Here is a 21,046-nt window from a genome sequence, read left to right on the forward strand (position 1 = left end):
GGTGAATTCCTCCATATGCACAGTATAATGACCCTACTGTACCCCACCTCAACTCCCAGGGTAAAGTATGATGACACCAACACAGTATGATCCCCCAACCGCCCCACACCTCTACATACTCCATAGAGTACAATGCACTCGCCATGGTCCTCCACACAGTATAAGGCACTCGCCATGGTCCTCCACACAGTATAAGGCACTCGCCATGGTCCTCCACGCAGTATAATACAGTCCCCATGGTCCTCCACGCAGTATAATGCACTCCCTCGTGGTCCTCCACACAGTATAATGCATTCCTTCGTGGTCCTCCACGCAGTATAATGCACTCCCACGTGGTCCTCCACACAGTACAATGCACTCCCCCATGGTCCTCCACACAGTACAATGCACTCCCCCATGGTCCTCCACACAGTACAATGCACTCCCCCATGGCCCTCCACACAGTACAATGCACTCCCCCATGGTCCTCCACACAGTACAATGCACTCCCCCATGGTCCTCCACACAGTACAATGCATTCCCCCATGGTCCTCCACACAGTATAAGACTCTTGCCATGGTCCTCCACACAGTATAAGGCACTCGCCATGGTCCTCCACGCAGTATAATACAGTCCCCATGGTCCTCCACGCAGTATAATGCACTCTCTCGTGGTCCTCCACGCTGTATAATGCACTCCCTCGTGGTCCTCCACGCAGTATAATGCACTCCCACGTGGTCCTCCACACAGTACAATGCACTCCCCGTGGTCCTTCACACAGTATAATGCACTCCCCCATGGTCCTCCACACAGTACAATGCACTCCCCCATGGTCCTCCACACAGTACAATGCACTCCCCCATGGTCCTCCACACAGTATAATGCACTCCCCCATGGTCCTCCACACAGTATAAGACACTCGCCATGGTTCTCCACACAGTATAATGCATTCCCCTATGGTCCTGTACGCAGTATAATGCAGCCCCCCATAGGGTAAAATGCAGCCCCCCCCACCCGTAGGGTAAAATGCAGCCCCAGTCCTCCAGTATTATCAGTACACAATGATTTAAAAAATAAATACATACTTACCGCTCCTCGTTCCCCGCTGCTTCAGTCTCTGCAGCTGATCACCTCAGCAGCTGCCAGCTCCACTGTCTGACACAGCGTGGCGCGTCATCATGCCGCTGCGTCAGACGCAGAGGAGGAATGATGGGAGAGGGAGTGTCACATGATGCTTCCTCCTCCAGGTTTTCGTGGGCCCCGGGCGAAAGAGTCTCAGTGGCCCCTTTAACACATCCAACCATTCATGATGCACAGATACAGCAGAGAAATTATAGATATAGATATAGTACAATGCCAAAAATTTCACTGACTTCTTACATTTCATGAGTGATATCTTCTGTAAATTCTACAATAGCTCAGAAACCGGTGAATCCTGACAGCGCACAGTGCAGTCCGGACAGTATAGTCCTCCATACAGTGTAATTGCACCACATAGTCCTCCATACAATATTATGGGTACCACATAGTCCTCCATACAGTATTATGAGCCCCATATAATGCTCCATACAAAATACTGGATCCCATATAATTCACCATAGAGAATACTGCCTGGTCCCCATGTAATGCCATATGCAGACTGGACCCCATACAGAGGCCCCACAAGCCCGCTGCATCCTCCCCGGGGCGCCCACAAGCCGGCTGCATCCCCCAGGGGCCCCCACAAGCCTGCAGCACCCCCCCCCCCAGAGGACCCAGAAGCCTGCAGCATCCCCCCCAGAGCCCCCACAAGCCCGCAGCATCCCCCCGGAGCACCCACAAGCCCGCAGGATCCCCCCCCAGAGCACCCACAAGCCCACAGCATCCCCCCCAGAGCACCCACAAGCCTGCAGCACCCCCCCCCAGAGCACCCACAAGCCCACAGCATCCCTCCCAGGGCCCCACAAGCCCGCAGCATCCCACCCAGGGCACCCACAAGCCCACAGTATCCCCCCAAGGGCCCCCACAAACCCACAGCATCCCCCCCAGGGCCCCAGAAGCCCACAGCATCCCCCCCAGGGCCCCCACAAGCCCACAGCATCCCCCCCAGGGCCCCACAAGCCCGCAGAATCCCCCCCAGAGCACCCACACGCCCACAGCATCCCCTCCAGGGCCCCACAAGCCCGCAGCATCTCCCCCAGGGCCACACAAGCTCGCAGCATCCCCCCCAGAGCCCCCGCAAGACCGCAAAATCCCCCTTAGGGCCCCCACAAGCCCGCAGCATCCCCCCCAGATCCCTCACAAGCCCACAGCATCCCCTTAGGGCCCCCACAAGCACACATTATCCCTGCATTATTCCCCAGAGCCCCTAAGATCTCCACAAGCATTAATTAACCCCACCAGACTGCCCTCCAGCATTAACCCCCCCAAATCCCTCACTCGCAAGTATCAAGCCCCCTCACCCCAAAAACAACAAGAAGAAAAGACATCAGACCTGCAATTAATAGAACAATCTCCTGTTTCTCAGCTTAGGATACTGACCTCCTCCTGCAGCTTCACCGGCAGCTCTGTCTCTGCATGAGACTCTGGCGTCTGGTGCTGAACTAGAACACGCCCCCGGAAATGACATCATACCTGGAAGGATCCCATACATTCTAGCGTCTAGGGCACGGGAAGAGGTAAGTATTGTGCCGGCCGGGGCCCTGAGCAGGAGGGGGGGCCCATGGCGCGCCGGGATGCCTGACGGCGAGTAAGCCCCCCGCCTGCTCAGGGCCCCGCCTCTTGCCTGGGTGCAGGAGGGGGACCCGATGCGGGGGTACACAGTGCAGGCGACTGCTATGGGGCCCCCCCAGCTCACGGGCCCCATAGCAGTCGCGTGGCCTGCCGCCATTGGCGGGACGCCACTGGGTACAATGGTGTCTGGCCTGGACAATCCTCTGTAAGGGAAACCAAGTCCGAACTGATAGATTTTCCCTGCACTGATACATTGTAGCAAACGGTCAGGACAGGAGGGGGATTGTCTACACTGAATACCATTGTAATAAATGCTCCGCTGCTGTCAGGATTAGATTTTTTTCAGGTTCTGGATATTAACAAGAATGATTTTATTCTCAGACAACAAGCAGAGATCTTACAAATGGCAGAAAAGTTGAATAATCCTTCATTGCAGAGAGGAGAACTTTCCTCCTGTATCCGGCGGATCGTCCTGTGGCTGAGAACAGTCTTTGCGGAGCGATTCCTCCCTATGAGGGGAACGTCGGCGCGGTGGAGCTGCTGTATCAGCCACGGAGGGGAATGAAGAGCAAGAAAGATTTATCCCTCATCCTGGAGGATCCGGAACTGAAGACTGCGGAGATCAAAGCTGAAGGTGAAGCCACATGTGATCTGTATACATCGGCAGAGGGGTCGTCACATGAGGAAATCCCCCCATATATATATGGAGATGGCGATCTGTGGGGGCCGGACACAGAATCGGTGTGTGGTGTAACCAAAGAGAACACTAAGTCAGCACAGGAGCTGTGTACACAAAACGGAAGCATTCTGCAAAGTTACTTTATTCTCTTTATCCCCTTCCCGACATCCGCAGAATTTAAGTGTCGCAATTCCAATGAGTTGTGGATTTTTGGTTCAAGTTGCCCAACGGGAGCAAAAAATAATGTGATAGAAAAGGATTAAAATTAAAATTTATATATATAAAAAAAATCCTTTTAAATTTCCTACCTCCATTTGTCAATACAAAGCAAGACTAAAAGATTATATATATATATTTATTTATTTAGTATTGACACACTGACAAAAAGTCCGATCTATCAAATCATAAATATATTAACCCCTACAGCAAATGCCCAACAGCAAAGATAATCTAAACACCCAATTTTTTTTTCTTTTTGGGTAATTTTACCTCCCAAAAAATGCATCAAAAAGAGATGAAAAGTTTGTAGACGGCAGAGAATGGCATCAATAACCCCCGCAGGTCGGCGAGCAGAAAGCGAACCTCGCCCAGATTCATCAGCAGAAACATGGAACAGATGCAGGGTCTCACAAAATGGTGACACAATACCGGGTTATTTATTACTGTTTGGTGACACCATAATACGGCAATTCTGGCTTCTTAATTTATTTTTCCGCTATTTAACGTGCGGTTTAAATAATTTGGGCTTTGATAGGTCGGACTTTTACAGACACGACAATATAAAATGTTTCTTTTTTAATTTCTTTTTTTTTACCTCGGAAAATAGGGGTGATTTAACATTTTTGTTTATTTTTTTTCTTTTATAAAACTTTTTTCTTTTTTTTCCATTTTTACTTTATTTTTTTATGTCCCCTTAGGGCACTTGAACCTGCCATCTCTTGACTGCTTATTCTATATACAGTAATCCTCTAGTAATGCAGTATACAGTTTATAAGATTAAGTCCAGACTGTGGATGAACTTCACAGGAGTACCAAGATGGCAGCCATGCAGGCCTTCACCATTCCCCTGACTGCCATTGTCATCCATTTCCTGGCGATAGCTCAATATAAATGCCGCTGTTGGCTCAGGTGGCCACAGTCTACTCAAGTCGCTGCTGTCGGCTCAGGTCACCGCTGTTCTGGGCTGGCTGGCAAATTGCACACAGTAGCAACCCATCCTTATTGAGTTTTATCTATGGCTGATTCATAAAGTGAGTAAAGGTTACAAAGCTTTAAAAAGATAAAGCCGGTGTTATGATGTAATAGTTGAGGTCAAATGCCGACTAGATTCTCATCCACTTCTATCAGTGGCCTACTCAGAGAGGTGTCTGAGACTCTAGTCAGCATGTGACCAGACTCGGACTGGCCTGCTGGGGAATTCCCCGTTGGGCTCCACTGCAGGGCCAGCACTGACAAGAGAAGGAAGGCTCCTCCCACTCCTACCCTAGCACAGCTATGCACTTGTCTATACATCGTATGCTGTGTGTGTGGGGGGGTGTGGTTTGACTTGTCTATATACCGTATGCTGTGTGTGGGGGGGACTTGTCTATATACTGTATGCTGTGTGTGTGGGGGGGGACTTGTCTATATACCGTATGCTGTGTGTGTGGGGGGGGGCTTGTCTATATACCGTATGCTGTGTGTGGGGGACTTGTCTATATACTGTATGCTGTGTGTGGGGGATTTGTCTATGTACCGTATGCTGTGTGGGGGGGACTTGTCTATATACTGTATGCTGTGTACGGGGGACTTGTCTATATACCGTATGCTGTGTGTGGGGGACTTGTCTATATACCGTATGCTGTGTGTGGGGGACTTGTCTATATACTGTATGCTGTGTAGGGGGGACTTGTCTATATACCGTATGCTGTGTGGGGGACTTGTCTATATACTGTATGCTGTGTATGGGGGACTTGTCTATATACCGTATGCTGTGTGTGGGGGACTTGTCTATATACCGTATGCTGTGTGTGGGGGACTTGTCTATATACCGTATGCTGTGTGTGGGGGACTTGTCTATATACCGTATGCTGTGTGTGGGGGACTTGTCTATATACCGTATGCTGTGTGTGGGGGACTTGTCTATATACCGTATGCTGTGTGTGGGGGACTTGTCTATATACTGTATGCTGTGTATGGGGGACTTGTCTATATACTGTATGCTGTGTGGGGGACTTGTCTATATACCGTATGCTATGTGGGGGACTTGTCTATATACCGTATGCTGTGTGTGGGGGACTTGTCTATATACCGTATGCTATGTGGGGGACTTGTCTATATACCGTATGCTGTGTGTGGAGGACTTGTCTATATACCGTATGCTGTGTGTGGGGGACTTGTCTATATACCGTATGCTGTGTGGGGGGGACTTGTCTATATACCGTATGCTGTGTGTGGGGGACTTGTCTATATACTGTATGCTGTGTATGGGGGACTTGTCTATATACTGTATGCTGTGTGGGGGACTTGTCTATATACCGTATGCTATGTGGGGGACTTGTCTATATACCGTATGCTGTGTGGGGGGGACTTGCCTATATACCGTATGCTGTGTGGGGGGGACTTGTCTATATACCGTATGCTGTGTGGGGGGGACTTGTCTATATACTGTATGCTGTGTGGGGGGGACTTGTCTATATACCGTATGCTGTGTGTGGGGGACTTGTCTATATACCGTATGCTGTGTGTGGGGGACTTGTCTATATACCGTATGCTGTGTGTGGGGGACTTGTCTATATACTGTATGCTGTGTGAGGGGGACTTGTCTATATACTGTATGCTGTGTGGGGGGGACTTGTCTATATACCGTATGCTGTGTGGGGGGGACTTGTCTATATACCGTATGCTGTGTGGGGGGGACTTGTCTATATACCGTATGCTGTGTGGGGGGGACTTGTCTATATACCGTATGCTGTGTGGGGGGGACTTGTCTATATACCGTATGCTGTGTGTGGGGGACTTGTCTATATACTGTATGTGGGGGACTTGTCTATATACCGTATGCTGTGTGAGGGGGACTTGTCTATATACTGTATGCTGTGTGGGGGGGACTTGTCTATATACCGTATGCTGTGTGAGGAGGACTTGTCTATATACTGTATGCTGTGTGGGGGGACTTGTCTATATACCGTATGCTGTGTGGGGGGGACTTGTCTATATACCGTATGGGGGGGACTTGTCTATATACCGTAAGCTGTGTATGGGGGACTTGTCTATATACTGTATGCTGTGTGTGGGGGACTTGTCTATATACCGTATGCTGTGTGGGGGGGACTTGTGTATATACTGTATGCTATGTGTGTGGGGGACTAGTCTATATACTGTATGCTGTGTGTGGGGGACTTGTCTATATACCGTATGCTGTGTGTGGGGGACTTGTCTATATACCGTATGCTGTGTGTGGGGACTTGTCTATATACTGTATGCTGTGTGGGGGGGACTTGTGTATATAAGTGAAGAGTCTCCGCGAGCTCAAAGAACACTGGATTTTGGCTGTTGGAGCTGAAAAGAGGACATCGGTAAACCAGGGGAGGAGTCCTGAGGAGATAATTTGCATATTCCCACTGCATTTTGGGGTAAGTGAAGAGTCTCCGCGAGCTCAAAGAACACTGGATTTTGGCTGTTGGAGCTGAAAAGAGGACATCGGTAAACCAGGTGAGGAGTCCTGAGGAGATAATTTGCATATTCCCACTGCATTTTGGGGTAAGTGAAGAGTCTCCGCGAGCTCAAAGAACACTGGATTTTGGCTGTTGGAGCTGAAAAGAGGACATCGGTAAACCAGGGGAGGAGTCCTGAGGAGATAATTTGCATATTCCCACTGCATTTTGGGGTAAGTGAAGAGTCTCCGCGAGCTCAAAGAACACTGGATTTTGGCTGTTGGAGCTGAAAAGAGGACATCGGTAAACCAGGGGAGGAGTCCTGAGGAGATAATTTGCATATTCCCACTGCATTTTGGGGTAAGTGAAGAGTCTCCGCGAGCTCAAAGAACACTGGATTTTGGCTGTTGGAGCTGAAAAGAGGACATCGGTAAACCGCGCGCCGGCATTTTGCAGCTTTTTTTTTTTTAAGCTTTTTTCACTGTTTTCAGAACATTAACAGTAAGAACATGGAAGAGTCCAGGAGCCATTTGGTGAGCTGCATATCCTGCTACATGTTCACAGACTTGCCAGTGGAAAAGCCAAACTTCACATGCCAGAAATGCAAGCTTGTGTCCCTGTTGGAGGAAAAGTTGCGAAATCTAGAAGAGAGGTTAACTACCTTGAAAATCATTAAGGAAGGTGAAGAGTTCTTAGACAGAGCAGAATTATCTCTTCATGATTCAGAAAGAGAAGAAATTCGAACTGCACCTGACGAAACAGAGGAATGGAAGCATGTGACCCACAGAAGCAGGAGGATCGAGAGGCAGTCAGCACCCATACTGCTCAGGAACCAGTACCAGGCTCTCACGCAGGAGAACCATGAAGAAATACAGCAAAATAAGACTTTGCCAGCAATGAATAACCTTGTAAGCCCTCAGAATCCTCCTGGATGGAGAAAGAAGAATGTTGTGAAGAAAAAACGGAGAGTGGTGGTTATGGGGGATTCCCTGTTAAGAGGAACAGAGGCCACTATCTGCAGACCAGACATAACCTCAAGAGAAATGTGCTGTCTTCCAGGAGCAAAAATTAAAGATGTGTCTGACAGGATATCAAGACTCTTCAGACCTACAGATCACTACCTATTCCTGCTAATACATGTGGGGACAAATGACACCGCAGGAAAGGACCTGGAAACCATCTGCAGTGACTTTGAAGACTTAGGCAAGAAAGTGAAAGAATTGGGAGCGCAGGTGGTCTTCTCATCCATCCTCCCAGTGGATGGCCATGGAACAATGAGGTGGAATAAGATTCTACAGGTGAACAACTGGCTACGTCGATGGTGCCGTCAACAAGGATTTGGATTTCTGGATCACGGAATGAATTACCTATACGATGGACTACTTGCTAGAGATGGGGTGCACCTTACGAAGACTGGAAAACATGTATTTGGAAGTCGTCTTGCTACACTCATCAGAAGAGCTTTAAACTAGAACAATGTGGGAAGGGAAGCAAAAGGCCTGAAAAAGCCATACAGCTGACAAATACTATTGAGATCTCTGCTACTGGAAGTGGAAAAGAAGAACAAAGACAAAACAATTTAAATAATAAAAATATGGGAGGAAGAGAAACCAATCACAAACTAAAATGTTTTTATACAAATGCACAAAGCATGGGCAACAAACAAGGAGAATTGGAACTACTAATGCAGGAAAAGGAATATGATGTCATTGGAATCACTGAAACTTGGTGGGACGATACACATGATTGGACTAAAAGGCTAAAAGGATACAACTTATTTGCAAGAAACAGACTTGATAAACGAGGAGGAGGTGTTGCATTGTATGTTAGAAAAGCGTATATCTGCACAGAGATTGAAGCTTCAGAGACTGGGAGTTCTGTGGAAACTGTTTGGGTAAGAATACAAGGAGAGAACAACGGAAAGGACACCATTGTAGGCATTTACTACAGGCCACCTGGGCAAGCTGAAGATATGGATGAACTCTTTATGTATCAAATGACCAAGTTCTCCAAAAAATATGACGTAGTGGTCATGGGAGATTTCAACTATCCAGACATTTGTTGGGAATCTCTCTCAAGTAAAACTAACAGGTCAAGCAAATTCTTATCCTCTCTTGCTGACAACTTTATCTTCCAAAAGGTAGGGGAGAAAACAAGGGGATCTGCTACTTTGGATCTAATCCTTATAAACAGGGAGGAAATGGTTGAGGAGGTAAAGGTGGCTGGGACCCTAGGAGGCAGCGATCATGCTATTATAGAATTTTGGATAACTAGAGGAGGAAGACATGTGAAGACTCAAACTTCAAGGTTAGATTTTAGAAAGGCAGATTTTAAGAGACTCAGAAAGAGAATAGGAGGGATCCAATGGCTGGATGTCCTTAAGGACAAAAATGTCCAGGAAGGATGGGAAATTTTTAAAAATGAGATTCTCAAAGCACAATCGTTAACAATCCCGAAAAGTAGGAAGAATGGGAAGCATTTAAGGAAACCAGGATGGATGAACACAGAACTTAAACACATGCTAAAAAGAAAGAAAGAAATGTTTATTAAATGGAAAGAGGGAGGCATATCTAAAGAAGATTATAATGCAGTCTGCAGATCCTGTAGGGCACGTATCAGGTTAGCTAAAGCTGACAATGAATTAAGGCTTGCAAGAGATGTCAAAAGCAATAAAAAAGGATTTTGGGGGTATGTCAAAAGTAAAAGAAAAGTCAAAGATGCTATAGGATTTTTACAGGATGAAAATGGAGAAATGGTAAGAGAGGATGTTGAGAAGGCCGAACTTTTTAATTCCTATTTTGCATCTGTTTTCTCTCAGAAAGAAAATGTAACATCAACTGATCTTCACTGTCCTTTTAAAGGAATAGAGGAATCCAAGTTATCTGTAAACCGAAAGATTGTGAGGGAATATTTAGCTAACATAAATGAGTTCAAGTCTCCAGGTCCAGATGAATTACACCCCAGAGTACTGAAGGAGATCGTAGAAGAAATTTTAGAACCACTCTCCATAATCTTTGAAAATTCTTGGAGAACAGGAGAAGTCCCAGAAGACTGGAGAAGAGCAAATGTTGTTCCTATCTTCAAAAAGGGGAAGAAGGTGGACCCAGGGAACTATAGGCCGGTGAGTCTGACTTCTATACCAGGAAAGATCTTTGAACAAATTATTAAACAACATGTATGTAAGTACATGGATAAGAATGAAGTGATTAACCAGAGTCAGCATGGGTTTGTAACTAACAAGTCATGTCAGACTAACTTAATTTCCTTCTATGACAGAATCACTGACTGGGTGGATCAGGGAAATGCTGTAGATATAGTATATCTTGACTTCAGCAAAGCATTTGACAAAGTATCTCACACCATCCTTATTGAAAAAATGACCAAGTATGCAATGGACCAGGCAACTGTTAGGTGGATTCATAACTGGCTTAGTGATCGGACTCAAAGGGTGGTTGTAAATGGCTTCACATCCAGCTGGATGAATGTCTCAAGTGGGGTACCACAGGGCTCCGTCCTGGGACCTGTATTGTTCAACATCTTTATCAATGATTTAGATGAAGGAATTGAGGGTAAGCTGATTAAATTTGCTGATGACACAAAGCTAGGAGGGATAGCTAATACTAGAGAAGAGAGAGAGAGGATTCAAAAAGACCTAAATAAACTGGAGCATTGGGCAGCAACCAACAGAATGGTTTTTAACAGGGAAAAATGCAAAGTACTACATCTGGGCAATAAAAATGAAAAAAGCATATACAGAATGGGAGGAATAGAGCTAAGCAACAGTACATGTGAAAAAGACTTAGGTATACTAATAGATCATAGACTGAACATGAGTCAACAGTGTGATGCAGCAGCAAAAAAGGCAAATACAATTCTGGGATGTATTAACAGAAGCATACAGTCTAGATCACGTGAAGTCATTATCGGTCTTTACTCCTCTTTGGTCAGACCTCATCTGGAATACTGTGTACAGTTTTGGGCACCACATTTTAAAAAAGACATAGACAAACTGGAGCAAGTTCAGAGAAGAGCGACCAGAATGGTGACTGGTCTGCAAACTATGTCCTATGAGGAACGGTTGCAGGATTTGGGAATGTTTAGCTTGCAAAAAAGAAGACTGAGAGGAGACTTAATAGCTGTCTACAAATATGTCAAGGGCTGTCACATTGTAGAAGGATCATCTTTATTCTCATTTGCACAAGGAAAGACTAGAAGCAATGGGATGAAACTAAATGGGAGGAGACACAGATTAGATATTAGAAAAAACTTTTTGACAGTTAGGGTGATTAATGAGTGGAACAGGCTGCCACGAGAGGTGGTGAGTTCCCCTTCAATGGACGTCTTCAAACAGAGGCTGGACAGACATCTGTCTGAGATGATCTAGTGAATCCTGCTTTGAGCAGGGGGTTGGACCAGATGACCCAGGAGGTCCCTTCCAACTCTACCATTCTATGATTCTATGATTCTACTGTATGCTGTGTGTGGGGGACTTGTCTATATACCGTATGCTGTGTGGGGGGGACTTGTGTATATACCGTATGCTGTGTGTGGGGGACTTGTCTATATACTGTATGCTGTGTGTGGGGGACTTGTCTATATACTGTATGCTGTGTGGGGGACTTGTCTATATACCGTATGCTGTGTGTGGGGGACTTGTCTATATACTGTCTGCTGAGCCGTGTATCTAATCCTATGCTGTGTGATACTGTCTACTGAGCTGTGTATCTAATCCTGTCCTGTGTGATACTGTCTGATGAGCTGTGTATCTAATCCTCTCCTGTGCGATACTGTCTGATGAGCCGTGTATCTAATCCTCTCCTGTGTGATACTGTCTGCTGAGCTGTGTATCTAATCCTATCCTGTGTGATACTATCTGCTGAGCTGTGTATCTAATCCTATCCTGTGTGATACTATCTGCTGAGCTGTGTATCTAATCCTCTCCTGTGTGATACTGTCTGCTGAGCCGTGTATCTAATCCTATCCTGTGTGATACTATCTGCTGAGCTGTGCATCTAATCCTATCCTGTGTGACACTATCTGCTGAGCAGTGTATCTAATCCTCTCCTGTGTGATACTGTCTGCTGAGCCGTGTATCTAATCCTCTCCTGTGTGATACTGTCTGCTGAGCTGTGTATCTAATCCTCTCCTGTGTGATACTGTCTGCTGAGCCGTGTATCTAATCCTATCCTGTGTGATACTATCTGCTGAGCTGTGCATCTAATCCTATCCTGTGTTATACTATCTGCTGAGCAGTGTATCTAATCCTCTCCTGTGTGATACTGTCTGCTGAGCCGTGTATCTAATCCTCTCCTGTGTGATACTGTCTGCTGAGCTGTGTATCTAATCCTCTCCTGTGTGATACTGTCTGCTGAGCCGTGTATCTAATCCTACCCTGTGCGATACTGTCTGCTGAACCGTGTATCTAATCCTGCCCTGTGTGATACTGTCTGCTGAGCCGTGTATCTAATCCTATCCTGTGTGATACTGTTTGCTGAGCCGTGTATCTAATCCTATCCTGTGTGATACCATCTGCTGAGATGTGTATCTAATCCTCTCCTGTGTGATACTGTCTGCTGAGCTTTGTATCTAATTCTATGCTGTGCTAAACTGTCTACTGAGATGTGTATCTAATCCTCTCCTGTGTGATACTGTCTGCTGAGCCGTGTAACTAATCCTCTCCTGTGTGATACTGTCTGCTGAGCCCTGTATCTAATCATATCCTGTGTGATACCATCTGCTGAGCCGTGTATCTAAACCTATCCTGTGTGATACCAGCTGCTGAGCTGTGTATCTAATCCTATCCTTTGTGATACTGTCTGCTGAGCTGTGTATCTAATCCTCTCCTGTGTGATACTATCTGCTGAGCAGTGTATCTAATCCTCTCCTGTGTGATACTGTCTGCTGAGCTGTGTATCTAATCCTTTACTGTGTGATACTATCTGCTGAGCTGTGTATCTAATCCTGTCCTGTGTGATACTGTCTGCTGAGCTGTGTATCTAATCCTGTCCTGTGTGATACTGTCTGCTGAGCTGTGTATCTAATCCTCTCCTGTGTGATACTGTCTGCTGAGCTGTGTATCTAATCCTCTCCTGTGTGATACCATCTGCTGAGCTGTGTCTCTAATCCTCTCCTGTGTGATACTGTCTGCTGAGCTGTGCATCTAATCCTATCCTGTGTGATACTATCTGCTGAGCAGTGTATCTAATCCTATCCTGTGTGATACTGTCTGCTGAGCCGTGTATCTAATCCCGCCCTGTGCGATACTGTCTGCTGAGCCGTGTATCTAATCCTCTCCTGTGTGATACTGTCTGCTGAGCTGTGTATCTAATCCCATCCTGTGTGATACTGTCTGCTGAGCTGTGTATCTAATCCCGCCCTGTGCGATACTGTCTGCTGAGCCGTGTATCTAATCCACTCCTGTGTGATACTATCTGCTGAGCTTTGTATCTAATCCTGTGCTGTGTGATACTGTCTGCTGAGCCGTGTATCTAATCCTCTCCTGTGTGATACTGTCTGCTGAGCCGTGTATCTAATCCACTCCTGTGTGATACTGTCTGCTGAGCTGTGTATCTAATCCCGCCCTGTGCGATACTGTCTGCTGAGCCGTGTATCTAATCCTCTCCTGTGTGATACTGTCTGCTGAGCCGTGTATCTAATCCTCTCCTGTGTGATACTGTCTGCTGAGCCGTGTATCTAATCCCGCCCTGTGCGATACTGTCTGCTGAGCCGTGTATCTAATCCACTCCTGTGTGATACTATCTGCTGAGCTTTGTATCTAATCCTGTGCTGTGTGATACTGTCAGCTGAGTTGTGTATCTAATCCTATCCTGTGTGATACCATCTGCTGAGCTGTGTATCTAATCCTCTCCTGTGTGATACTGTCTGCTGAGCTATGTATCTAATCCTCTCCTGTGTGATACTGCCTGCTGAGCTGTGTATCTAAGCCTATCCTGTGTGATACTGTCTGCTGAGCCGTGTATCTAATCCTATGCTGTGTGATACTGTCTGCTGAGCTGTGTATCTAATCCTATGCTGTGTGATAATGTCTGCTGAGCTGTATCTCTAATCCTACCCTGTGTGATACTGTCTGCTCAACCGTGTATCTAATCCTCTCCTGTGTGATACCGTCTGCTGAGCAGTGTATCTAATCCTCTCCTGTGTGATACCGTCTGCTGAGCAGTGTATCTAATCCTCTCCTGTGTGATACTGTCTGCTGAGCTGTGTATCTAATCCTTTCCTGTGTGATACTGTGTGCTGAGCTGTGTATGTAATCCTCTGTGTGATACTGTCTGATGAGCTGTGTATCTAATCCTGTCCTGTGTGATACTGTCAGCTGAGCTGTGTATCTAATCCTCTCCTGTGTGATACTGTCTGCTGAGCTGTGTATCTAATCCTCTCCTGTGTGATACTGTCAGCTGAGCTGTGTATCTAATCCTCTCATGTGTGATACTGTCAGCTGAGCCGTGTATCTAATCCTATGCTGTGTGATACCGTCTGCTGAGCAGTGTATCTAATCCTCTCCTGTGTGATACTGTGTGCTGAGCCGTGTATCTAATCCTCTCCTGTGTGATACTGTGTGCTGAGATGTGTATCTAATCCTGTCCTGTGTGATACTGTCTACTGAGCTGTGTATCTAATTCTATCCTGTGTGATACTGTGTGCTGAGCTGTGTATCTTATCCTCTCCTGTGTGATACTGTCTACTGAGCTATGTATCTAATCCTCTCCTGTGTGATACTGTCTGCTGAGCTGTGTATCTAATTATCTCCTGTGTGATACTGTCTGATGAACTGTGTATCTAATCCTATCCTGTGTGATACTGTCTGCTGAGCCGTGTATCTAATCCCGCCCTGTGCGATACTGTCTGCTGAGCCGTGTATCTAATCCACCCATGTGATACACTCTGCTGAGCTGTGTATCTAATCCTCTCCTGTGTGATACTGTCTGATGAACTGTGTATCTAATCCTATCTTGTGTGATACCGTCTGCTGAGTCGTGTATCTAATCCCGCCCTGTGCGATACTGTCTGCTGAGCCGTGTATCTAATCCACTCCTGTGTGATACTGTCTGATGAACTGTGTATCTAATCCTCTCCTGTGTGATGCTGTCTGCTGAGCTGTTTATCTAATCCTCTCTTTTGTGATACTGTCTGCTGAGCAGTGTATCTAATCTTATCCTGTGATACTGTCTGCTGAGCTGTGTATCTAATCCCCTCCTGTGTGATTCTGTCTGCTGAGCCGTGTATCTAATCCTATGCTGTGTGATACTGTCTGCTGAGCTGTGTATCTAATCCTATGCTGTGTATCTAATCATCTCCTGTGTGATAATGTCTGCTGAGCCGTGTATCTAATCCTATCCTGTGTGATACTGTCTGCTGAGCTGTGTATCTAATCCTATCCTGTGTAATACCATCTGCTGAGCAGTGTATCTAATCCTATCTTGTGTGATACTGACTGCTGAGCTGTGTATCTAATCCTCTACTGTGTGATACTGTGTGCTGAGCTGTGTATCTAATCCTATCCTATGTGATACTGTCTGCTGAGCAGTGTATCTAATACTCTCCTGTGTGATACCATCTGCTGAGCTGTGTATCTAATCCTCTCCTGTGTGATACTGTCTGCTGAGCTGTGTATCTAATCCTACCCTGTATGATACTGTCTACTGAGCTGTGTATCTAATCCTCTCCTGTGTGATACTGTCTGATGAACTGTGTATCTAATCCTGTCCTATGTGATACTGTCAGCTGAGCCGTGTATCTAATCCTTTCCTGTGTGATACTGTCTGCTGAGCTGTATCTCTAATCCTCTCCTGTGTGATACTGTCTGCTGAGCAGTGTGTCTAATCCTTTCCTGTGCGATACTGTCTGCTGAGCTGTGTATCTAATCCTCTCCTGTGTGATACTGTCTGCTGAGCAGTGTATCTAATCTTATACTCTGTGATACTGTCTCCTGAGCTGTGTATCTAATCCCCTCCTGTGTGACACTGTCTGCTGAGCTGTGTATCTAATCATCTCCTGTGTGATACTGTCTGCTGAGCCGTGTATCTAATCCTATGCTGTGTGATAGTCTGCTGAGCAGTGTATCTAATCTTATACTGTGTGATACTGTCTGCTGAGCTGTGTATCTAATCCCCTCCTGTGTGATACTGTCTGCTGAGCTGTGTATCTAATCCTCTCCTGTGTGATACTGTCTGCTGAGCTGTGTATCTAATCCTCTCCTGTGTGATACTGTCTGCTGAGCTGTGTTTCTAATCCTCTCCTGTGTGATACTGTCTGCTGAGCCATGTATCTAATCCTCTCCTGTGTGATACTATCTGCAGAGCAGTGTATCTAATCCTCTACTGTGTGATGTTGTCTTCTGAGCCATGTATCTAATCCTCTCCTGTGTGATACTGTCTGCTGAGCCGTGTATCTAATCCTCTGTGTAATACTGTGTGTTGAGCCGTGTATCTAATCCTCTCCTGTGTGATACTGTCTGCTGAGCTGTGTATCTAATACTCTCCTGTGTGATACTGTCTGCTGAGCAGTGTATCTAATCTTATCCTGTGTGATACTGTCTGCTGAGCTGTGTATCTAATCCCCTCCTGTGTGATACTGTCAGATGAGCTGTGTCTCTAATCCTCTCCTGTGTGATACTGTGTGCTGAGCTGTGTATCTAATCCTCTCCTGTGTGATACTGTCTGCTGCGCCGTGTACCTAATCCTATGCTGTGTGATACTGTCTGCTGAGATGTGTATCTTATCCTATGCTGTGTATCTAATCCTCTCCTGTGTGATACTGTCTACTGAGCCGTGTATCTAATCCTCTCCTGTGTGATACTGTCTGCTGAGCCGTGTATCTAATCCTATCCTGTGTGATACTGTTTGCTGACCTGTGTATCTAATCCTATGCTGTGTGATACTGTCTGGTGAGCTGTGTATCTAATCCTGTCCTGTGTGATACTGTCTGCTGAGCTGTGTATCTAATCCTATGCTGTGTATCTAATCATCTCCTGTGTGATAATGTCTGCTGAGCTGTGTATCTAATCCTATACTGTGTAATACCATCTGCTGAGCAGTGTATCTAATCCTATCCTGTGTGATACTGTCTGCTGAGCTGTGTATCTAATCCTCTCCTGTGTGATACGGTCTGCTGAGCCGTGTATCTAATCCTCTCCTGTGTGATACTGTGTGCTGAGCTGTGTATCTAATCCTCTCCTGTGTGATACTGTCTGCTGAGCTGTGTATCTAATCCTCTCCTGTGTGATACTGTCTGCTGAGCTGTGTATCTAATCCTCTCCTGTGTGATACTGTCTGCTGAGCCGTGTATCTAATCCTCTCCTGTGAGATACTGTCTGCTGAGCCGTGTATCTAATCCCATCCTGTGTGATACTGTCTGCTGAGCTGTGTATCTAATCATGTAATGTGTGATACTGTCTGCTGAGCTGTGTATCTAATCGTCTCCTGTGTGATACTGTCTGATGAACTGTGTATCTAATCCTATCTTTCGTGATACTGTCTGCTGAGCCGTGTATCTAATCCACTCCTGTGTGATACTGTCTGATGAACTGTGTATCTAATCCTGTCCTATGTGATACTGTCAGCTGAGCTGTGTATCTAATCCTCTGCTGTGTGATACTGTCTGCTGAGCTGTGCATCTAATCCTGTCCTGTGTGATACCGTCTGCTGAGCTATGTATCTAATCCTTTCCTGTGTGATACTGTCTGCTGAGCTGTGTATCTAATCCTCTCCTGTGCGATACCGTCTGCTGAGCTGTGTATCTAATCCTCTCCTGTGCGATACTGTCTGCTGAGCTGTGTATCTAATCCTCTCCTGTGTGATACTGTCTGCTGAGCAGTGTATCTAATCTTATACTGTGTGATACTGTCTGCTGAGCTGTGTATCTAATCCTCTCCTGTGTGATACTGTCTGCTGAGCTGTGTATCTAATCCTCTCCTGTGTGATACTGTCTGCTGAGCTGTGTATCTAATCCTCTCCTGTGTGATACTGTCTGCTGAGCCGTGTATCTAATCCTATGCTGTGATAATCTGCTGAGCAGTGTATCTAATCTTATACTGTGTGATACTGTCTGCTGAGCTGTGTATCTAATCCTCTCCTGTGTGATACTGTCTGCTGAGCAGTGTATCTAATCTTATACTGTGTGGTACTGTCTGCTGAGCTGTGTATCTCATCCCCTCCTGTGTGATACTGTCTGCTGAGCCGTGTATCTAATCCTGTCCTGTGTGATACTGTCTGCTGAGCTATGTATCTAATCCTGTCCTGTGTGATACTGTTTGCTGAGCTGTGTATGTATCTAATCCCCTCCTGTGTGATAATGTCTGCTGAGCTGTGTATCTAATCCTCTCCTGTGTGATAATGTCTGCTGAGCTGTGTATCTAATCCTCTCCTGTGTGATACCGTCTGCTGAGCTGTGTATCTAATCCTACCCTGTGTGATATTGTCTGCTGAGCTATGTATCTAATCCTGTCATGTGTGATACTGTCTGCTGAGCCGTGCATCTAATCCTATCTTGAGTGATACTATCTGCTGAGCCGTGTATCTAATCCTCTCCTGTGTGATACTGTCTGCTGAGCTTTGTATCTAATCCTATCCGGTGTGATACTGTCGGCTGAGCCGTGTATCTAATCCTCTCCTGTGTCATACTGTCTGCTGAGCTGTGTATCTAATCCTCTCCTGTATGATACTGTCTGCTGAGCCGTGTGTCTAATCCTCTCCTGTGTGATACTGTCTGCTGAGCCGTGTATCTAATCCTCTCCTGTGTGATACTGTCTGCTGAGCCGTGTATCTAATCCTCTCCTGTGTGATACCGTCTGCTGAGCCGTGTATCTAATCCTCTCCTGTGTGATACTGTCTGCTGAGCTGTGTATCTAATCTTCTCCTGTGTGATACTGTCTGCTGAGCTGTGTATCTAATCCTATCCGGTGTGATACTGTCTGCTGAGCAGTGTATCTAATCTTCTCCTGTGTGATACTGTCTGCTGAGCTGTGCATCTAATCCTCTCCTGTGTGATACTGTCAGCTGAGCTGTGTATCTAATCTTCTCCTGTGTGATACTGTCTGCTGAGCAGTGTATCTAATCTTCTCCTGTGTGATACTGTCTGCTGAGCTGTGTATCTAATCCTCTCCTGTGTGATACTGTCTGCTGAGCTGTGTATCTAATCCTCTCCTGTGTGATACTGTCAGCTGAGCTGTGTATCTAATCTTCTCCTGTGTGATACTGTCTGCTGAGCTGTGTATCTAATCTTCTCCTGTGTGATACTGTCTGCTGAGCTGTGTATCTAATCTTCTCCTGTGTGATACTGTCTGCTGAGCTGTGTATCTAATCCTATCCGGTGTGATACTGTCTGCTGAGCAGTGTATCTAATCTTCTCCTGTGTGATACTGTCTGCTGAGCTGTGTATCTAATCCTCTCCTGTGTGATACTGTCTGTTGAGCCATGTATCTATTCCACTCCTGTGTGATACTGTCTGCTGAGCTGTGCATCTAATCCTCTCCTGTGTGATACTGTCTGCTGAGCTGTGTATCTAATCTTCTCCTGTGTGATACTGTCTGCTGAGCTGTGTATCTAATCTTCTCCTGTGTGATACTGTCTGCTGAGCTGTGTATCTAATCCTATCCGGTGTGATACTGTCTGCTGAGCAGTGTATCTAATCTTCTCCTGTGTGATACTGTCTGCTGAGCTGTGTATCTAATCTTCTCCTGTGTGATACTGTCTGCTGAGCTGTGTATCTAATCCTCTCCTGTGTGATACTGTCTGCTGAGCTGTGTATCTAATCCACTCCTGTGTGATACTGTCTGCTGAGCCGTGTATCTAATCTTCTCCTGTGTGATACTGTCAGCTGAGCTGTGTATCTAATCCTATCCGGTGTGATACTGTCTGCTGAGCTGTGTATCTAATCCTATCCGGTGTGATACTGTCTGCTGAGCTGTGTATCTAATCCTATCCGGTGTGATACTGTCTGCTGAGCTGTGTATCTAATCCTATCCGGTGTGATACTGTCTGCTGAGCTGTGTATCTAATCCTCTCCTGTGTGATACTGTCTGCTGAGCTGTGTATCTAATCCTCTCCTGTGTGATACTGTCTGCTGAGCAGTGTATCTAATCCACTCCTGTGTGATACTGTCTGCTGAGCCGTGTATCTAATCTTCTCCTGTGTGATACTGTCTGCTGAGCTGTGTATCTAATCCTATCCGGTGTGATACTGTCTGCTGAGCTGTGTATCTAATCCTATCCGGTGTGATACTGTCTGCTGAGCTGTGTATCTAATCCTCTCCTGTGTGATACTGTCTGCTGAGCTGTGTATCTAATCCTCTCCTGTGTGATACTGTCTGCTGAGCAGTGTATCTAATCCACTCCTGTGTGATACTGTCTGCTGAGCCGTGTATCTAATCCTCTCCTGTGTGATACTGTCTGCTGAGCTGTGTATCTAATCCTCTCCTGTGTGATACTGTCTGCTGAGCCGTGTATCTAATCCTATGCTGTGATAATCTGCTGAGCAGTGTATCTAATCTTATACTGTGTGATACTGTCTGCTGAGCTGTGTATCTAATCCTCTCCTGTGTGATACTGTCTGCTGAGCAGTGTATCTAATCTTATACTGTGTGGTACTGTCTGCTGAGCTGTGTATCTCATCCCCTCCTGTGTGATACTGTCTGCTGAGCCGTGTATCTAATCCTCTCCTGTGTGATACCGTCTGCTGAGCTATGTATCTAATCCCCTCCTGTGTGATAATGTCTGCTGAGCTGTGTATCTAATCCTCTCCTGTGTGATAATGTCTGCTGAGCTGTGTATCTAATCCTCTCCTGTGTGATACCGTCTGCTGAGCTGTGTATCTAATCCTACCCTGTGTGATATTGTCTGCTGAGCTATGTATCTAATCCTGTCATGTGTGATACTGTCTGCTGAGCCGTGCATCTAATCCTATCTTGAGTGATACTATCTGCTGAGCCGTGTATCTAATCCTCTCCTGTGTGATACTGTCTGCTGAGCTTTGTATCTAATCCTATCCGGTGTGATACTGTCGGCTGAGCCGTGTATCTAATCCTC

This window comes from Phyllobates terribilis, unplaced genomic scaffold, assembly GCF_046119375.1.
Source record: "Phyllobates terribilis strain yellow unplaced genomic scaffold, ASM4611937v1 Scaffold_27__1_contigs__length_16484149, whole genome shotgun sequence".
In the NCBI taxonomy this organism is placed as follows: domain Eukaryota; kingdom Metazoa; phylum Chordata; class Amphibia; order Anura; family Dendrobatidae; genus Phyllobates; species Phyllobates terribilis.